This window comes from Meleagris gallopavo, chromosome 1 (genome assembly GCF_000146605.3).
Source record: "Meleagris gallopavo isolate NT-WF06-2002-E0010 breed Aviagen turkey brand Nicholas breeding stock chromosome 1, Turkey_5.1, whole genome shotgun sequence".
Classification (NCBI taxonomy): Eukaryota; Metazoa; Chordata; class Aves; order Galliformes; family Phasianidae; genus Meleagris; species Meleagris gallopavo.
This window is the reverse complement of record NC_015011.2, coordinates 89,054,287-89,061,311: the sequence shown is the minus strand read 5'-3', so window position 1 is coordinate 89,061,311 and position 7,025 is coordinate 89,054,287.

Here is a 7,025-nt window from a genome sequence, read left to right as displayed (position 1 = left end):
AGAACGTCTGCCTAAGGGTTTAATCAATAGCACTACTTCTCTATGTTTGGGAGTATACCTACAGTATTTCAACAGCCTCTCTGTTTTAAAATAAGACACTGTTAAATAGGCTGAAATATGAGAAATAGTTCAATGTAGTAGCTGAGTTGCAGAGTTTGGGCACAAAAGTATCAGAGATCAGATCAATCATGATAGCATATGAATGAAAAGCAAAGAAGTAAGTATTTCTTAATTGTCAACATATTATTACCAGCTTCCTCATTTCAGAGAAATGGATGCGGTATGTTTTCCTCAGGCTACATCTGACTTTTACCATATATACTTCTGTGCTGTCAGTGAGTGCTACAGTGGGAGAAAAAGCTTACTGGATGTTCAGGATAACTGCTCACACTGAATACCAGTTTACCCACAATTAGAACTATTTATTTCAGCAGAAACTCTGAAGATTATGAGGCAGTTTAGCTTCAATAAGAAAGGTTCTAAAGAAATGAGCAATGTATTTATGAGATTTTCCTAAAGATTTTTTTAAAGAGTAGGTGATCGCATGTTTATTCAAAAGGGTTTTCATTAAAAACCCAGGTGCTGATCTTCAAGAGGGAATTTAAAATAAAAGCAGAGTGCTTGATGGAAAAAAAAAAAGTGATAGTTCCAGTGAGGCTTGCTATAAATGAAAATACAGTGAAAATGGAGAAGAGAAGGAGAAATGATAGTAATACACTATGAGTAAAAACAGAGCTAGTTTCAGTAAAAATATAAGCAGGTAGTGGTGTTGTGTTATAGGAGAGGACAATAGTCATCTCAAAGTGCACTACAGCTCAGTTCATTTAGAAAAAATACTTAAAAAAAAAGGCAGTAAGCAAAACCATATTCATATTCATGGAGTGGTTTGGGTTGGAAGGGACCTTTAAAGATCATCTACTCCAACCCCCATAACAGTAAGATGTAAACTAGTGTAAACTAGTTGTTCTGTATAATTTATGTCTTTGTATGCCATTCTTTATTTCCAAATACTGCATGTTTCTTGAACATGTTTAATTGACCTCATAATGTAATGCCTTCTTCAAAAATGGGAAAAAAAGGGGAACTACTGAGTCTCTTCACCTCACTGAATGGATTTCTGTATTCAAACTGTGAACCTAAAGCTTCATATGGCATAAGCAGTGATACGAATCTGTGAAACATTTTATAGGAGAACAAAAAGCCAGAAGACTTCTTAAGAGAAAAGGTTTTTCTCTCCCATCCACTCAAAAAACCTACAGCTGAAAATGGGAAAGCTTGAGTTCTACAGTAGAAGGAAGAGGAAAAAGGAATCCAAAATAAATTTAAAAAACACATAATTTTTTGTGCGGCAATATATAGAATTAACGCACAGAGATCTTGGAATTATTTTAACTACCAGATGCAGAAAAGGTCTTTTGATTTTCTTCCTCCTCTCTTTTTCAAACTCTCACAGTGAAGACATGCTAAATGTGGAGACAGAAGATTCTGTCACCTTTTAAATCAAAGATGATACAGCCACAGCGGGGCAGTCAAGGACAACACATGATGCGTTTTCTAAAATGCTTCCGAAGTGCTAAGAACAGATCAAATATTTTAGATACTAAGGGCAAAATCCCACAGTGCTTCGTCAGGCAAAACTCTTGTTAAAGCCAATGGGAGTTTTGCCTGAATAAGTACTGAGCAAAGACTATGCTGCTTGACCTAGATTTATCAGAGTTGTACAAATCTAGGTCTAATGCATTTCTTTTTCCTCCACCATAACCACTGTGCTGCAATATTCTTGTGGCACTCTGCTCAAAGGAAAATGCAACAACAGTAAGCTAAAAATCAACCCCCAGGTATTTAATGAAGGGAGGAACTCACAGCATAGCATGTAACTGACATGCTGAAAACCTGCCAAAAAGCAACACTAAAAAAATAAATTTATAATTTCAAATTTCTGGAAGTCTGTTAAGTACAGGAAAATGAGAAAGTAAGGTTCTCAAGGGCTTCTTTGTAGTTGAAAATAATTTGGCTGCTTTCCTATGTGTAAGCAAACCAATTCATAAGCAAACAGGTAACAATGAATAATTTCCTTCTGTAGTTATTCTGATTTAAAGCAGACTGAAATTTCTACGCGTTCAGCAGAAATTCCTCTAGTTGATTTCACTGGAGATTAATTTAGGTGAATAACTAGGTCAGTCTTGTTTCCAAGTTAACATTTTAATTACAAAACTATGAAAGTAGGCAAAGTTAAACACATGTATACCTTGTCTCAAACTTTATTCCATAATTGCAGTATCCTATTTGCATTAAATTTGATACTATGTCCATGAGGTCATGCAGGACTGCATGAAGTATCAGAAATAGTACCAACTATCTGGCTTCCTTGTTCTAGATGAAGTAAATATGAAAGCACTGACACCAATGACAGCAGAATCAGAAACTTTACCTGAAGAGAGATGGAGAGTGGTGGAACAGAAGTAATTCACATCACAACACAGAAGTCAAAATCACTCCAAACTAAAAGTTCACTATTCCACGTTTACCTGGATCTCTCCCTTGCAAGCCTCTTTTATTTTAAGAGCAGTAGTTAAACAGTGCCTTTTTTTTCTTAAATCTGAGATCTCTTTCATAACCAAAACCCAGAGCCACTTTGCAACATTACCCAGAGAAGCAAACAGCTGTAGTACTCAGCCAGACAGTAGCCAGACATCATCTTTGTGAAATTAAACTTCAGATTTTTAAATGGAGGCCCTTGAAAGTGAAAAACCTTCAACTTCTTTCAAGGATTAGTATAAAACCTTGCAGTCTTACAAAGTAAATGCTAAAATCCACAATTTAAGTTGAGTCAGGTCCAGGTTCCACCACCGGTATCACAGATTTTGGTCCCTTTTGCTAGCATCTCTTAAATTTTCATGTGAAAAGTGAGGTGCCATAGGAAAAAGAACATATGACTGATTACCTTTGATGAATACAGCTGCAGAGAAGGTAGCTCATATTCCAGAAGACCACAGCTCAGAAAGCTACTACACTTCCAGTTTTCCAGATTGTTCTGCATCCAAACCTATTCTACACCTCCGTTTTAATAAAACTGTAGAAATTGGACTTAAGCATTTGTGAGATCTCTTTCATAACCAAAACCCGGAGCTACTTTGCAACATTATCCAGAGAAGCAAATAGCTGTAGTATTCAGCCAGACAGTAGCTTGACACCATCTTTGTGAAATTAAACTTCAGATTTTTAAATGGAGGTCAGAGAACTCAGAGAAAAGCCTCTGGTGCTTTCTCTTTGCGGATGACTTCGTTACAATTTAACATTTGCTGAAGACAATCAAAACATAAAACCAACTCTTCCTTGCATTCAAAAATATTGAGTTTTCTTTCCTCCTTTGTATTCCTCCCAGTCCTTCGAAACATCAATTTCTTAACTGGTTTCTTTTGGTCACATAATTAACACTACTCCTCAACAAACAAACAACAATAACAAATACAAACAAACAACCTCACAACAAAACAAATAAGCAACTACCTTCCCAGTACCCACAGACCTTCTATTGGAAAAGGAACAAAAGGACTCTATGTTCCCTAGATCTGTGTCTTCAATATGGGATGTCAGAAATCTATGCTGAAAAATAAACTAGAATTAAGTCCTTGCAAAATTATCAGAATCTCTGTTCTCTTCATTACCATTTAATTACTCGTGAAAAAAGTATATAATCTCTGAAATTTTATTGCCTCTTCCTAATGCATTAGAAATTGATAATTAAAAGCCACTAGAAATGCAGGAATTGCCAGTCATGTACAAATACAGTGTAGGATAACCTTTTGGGAACAGACTGAAAAAAGCAAAAAACAGGAAAGACCAAAGTGTCTGTGTTTTGGCACACAGGAATTCCCAATTAAAAAAAAAAAAAAGGAAAAAATCATAAAAAGATGACTAAATAATGGTCTAGCAGACCTATCTGTGGTCTCTTTAAGAGTCATAATTGTTTGTTCTTCAGCTGACAGAACATGCTCGGTGCATCACAATGCAATAAGAGAAAATACAGGATTGAGATAAAAACATTGATGATCTCTTATAGCATCTGAAGTCACAGTATGAGACCGCTCTCAAGCTTCCTTCCTCTGAGATGTGCAACTGACTACACCTAAAAAACTGCCTTTAAGTAACTGAGAATAACAGGAACCCACCCCTCTCCTCCTCTTAAATTACTGTTACATGGACTAGAGTCAGGAATTAGTTTATTCATTGATAATGCTCAAGGACACAATTCAAAGGAATTACATCCTAGTGTGGAATATATCAAGATTTGGGTTCGGGTTCACAAAAGTCCAGTGAAGTCAACTGCACTGTTTTCCATCTTTTTCAAATTTTCCAACACAGTAGTTTTATACATGGCTAGATGGAGAGAAGTTACTTTTCACAGCAGTATTCTAGGTGGACTGTAAATTCACGTGGGCAATGTTGCGATAACAGAAAACAAAAATTCCTTCCACCTAACAGCAGTTAGATAACAGAGCTGCAGCTGAGCTATTTGGCTCACTGGAGATGAATGATATTCTTGTTCATAAATTGCCTATCCATTCTGATTTCTACAATTGACAGTATGTAAATTTATCTTCTTAACCTGTCCTTAAAAGATGCCAATAATTTAGAAAAATCATGACTAAGCTACATTCTTTTTTAAAGCTTTTGGAAGGTTGTCCGGCTTCTTCTATGTATCTGAATGCTACTGTCTAGAAGTAATTAGTGTCAGATCACATGTTGCTGAAAGCAACACCTCTGACCTTGAAAGAACTAAATTTGAACTCCTTTAACAGGATATCAGGAGCTGCGCATGCTTTTTTCACTTACTCTCCAACTTAACATATTTAACACAGTAAAGGTATTTCATGATGTACTTCATCTTGGTCATAATTTTTCATATTAGAGTAGAAAGTAAACTGTGGTACATTAATAAGCAATAGCCCAACTAAACCAGTGTTTATTCATATAATAAATAAAGAACTTTTATGTTTTATGTTAGTATGCCTGCATTCCTAATATCAAGTGTTGATATTACAGTTCTAAGTGAATGTAGTACTGCTGCAACTGTTCAAGTACGTCCTGCATTTTTTACAATTTCTTAAATTACAGCTTAAAAAAGGCAATTCTGATAAATTAAAATTAAACAATTATATTTATAATTGTGCACGCAAAGGCTCACGTGCACGCTAGGACAGGAGTGTTTGAAGTCAAGATTAATATTCTGGTAACTGTTAGTTACCACAATATTTTAACTATTAGTTAAAAATATGTCAGCAGTAAACTACTATGATTGGTCATATCATAGGTACATAGTGCATGTAGTATGTTATACATTACTGCACTACTGGCATCACTGCCAGATACAAACAAGGCAAGCAGAATGAATGAACAGTTTCCCATGGTCCAAGCGAGAGGTCAGTAGCTTAGGAGCCCAGGACAATTCTTCCTGAAAAGACTTTCTGTAGCTTTTTGAGATTCATAGTCTTAAATATTATTTCAAAAATCATTTTCAAGTGCACTGACTTTCACCTCAAACCTCCATCCTTGCACAAATACTTAAGATTTGCTTGGAGATGTGGCATTGCCCAGCTCCATGGGTTTAATAACTAAGTTTTGCATATTAAACAGAAGACAGTCTTAACACTGGAAAAAGTGAACTCTTTTTTGAGCAGTTAAACAACCACTAGTAAGGAACACTCTTTCTCCCCAAGCATTCTACCAGTTAATTATATAACACCAGCAGTGATGTTAAAACTAGTAAGTGCTACGTCACAGCTGATGAATAAATCCTGTGCTCTAGGCTAGAGGAAAAGTAAAATATAATTTTCTTCTTCAGCAATGGAAAGTATTATTTAAGCATTACAGGGAAACTGAATCAGTCTCTTCCTTTCCCGAAGTACTGATCAAGGCATGAGGTCACCAGGGGCAGTTACAGTTCTAAGAACAAAAGAATATGTGTTACATTTAAATATTCCAAAGTAAAAGTTGTCTGGAGAAAAAGAACACTTTACAGCTTTATGCAAAGATTTACTTACAATTACTCTTCTGAAGGAAGGAAACTCCACAGACTCCCCACCTGATCCTTTTTTCTTTCTAAACAGGAACCTCTTTATATTCCCATCCCTTTTACATTCCCTACCAGCATCAACCGGACTGTACTGTAAACAGTGATGCAGAAGGGGATTAACAGTATAATATGTCCATTATAGTCTCTTCCTTTTGCACAAATAACATACTGGGAAACAGGTACACTCCAAACCCACTAAGGAAACCAGTACCTCCTGGCAATGAAGCCTGCATTTCGTAAACAAGAGACAACTGTATATTATTCAGTTAAGCTATAAGCTAATACATTTTAATTAAAAAGTCAATTGTAGCACTGTATTCTGAAACCAGTTAACAAAACATGATTTTTTAATTATTTTTTATTTTTTGCCTGGTATTTTCCATTTGCTTTTACCATTGTTTGCTTTAGATTATAGCCAAACTACAGTAAAATGTCAGATGCATTTTTATAGGCTACTTTCCCGCTAGTTCATGATCTTCAGTTTTATTAGCTGGTATTTAAGCTGACCGGTTAGCTCCACTGAGGCATCATTTTCTTCTGATCTTTTTCTTTAAAGAAAAGTTTTTGCACCACTCATTTTTTCTACAAAAGTTACTTTCATTAATTTTTGTCATCATTTGCCCCATCAAAATATTAACTGATCCTCCCAGCCTGCTCATCTTGTTTTACCCTTCTGAATCTCTTCTCCATAATAGTGGTTATAGTTGCATTTGATATTCTGTAGTAAGCTCCTGTAGAATTCAATAAGATACTGCTAATTTCTGCAGATTTACATGCTTGTCATAGTTTATCTATTTTTACTGTTGTACACTCTGGAGTATTTCTATTGGATTGTACTTTGCCACATAACTGCTTCTTATGGGTTGCTATTCCAACAGACATGTTTTGTTATCATTTTCAGTAACAAATCTATTTTGAAGAATTAAACTACTTAAAAGCAATGATTTAA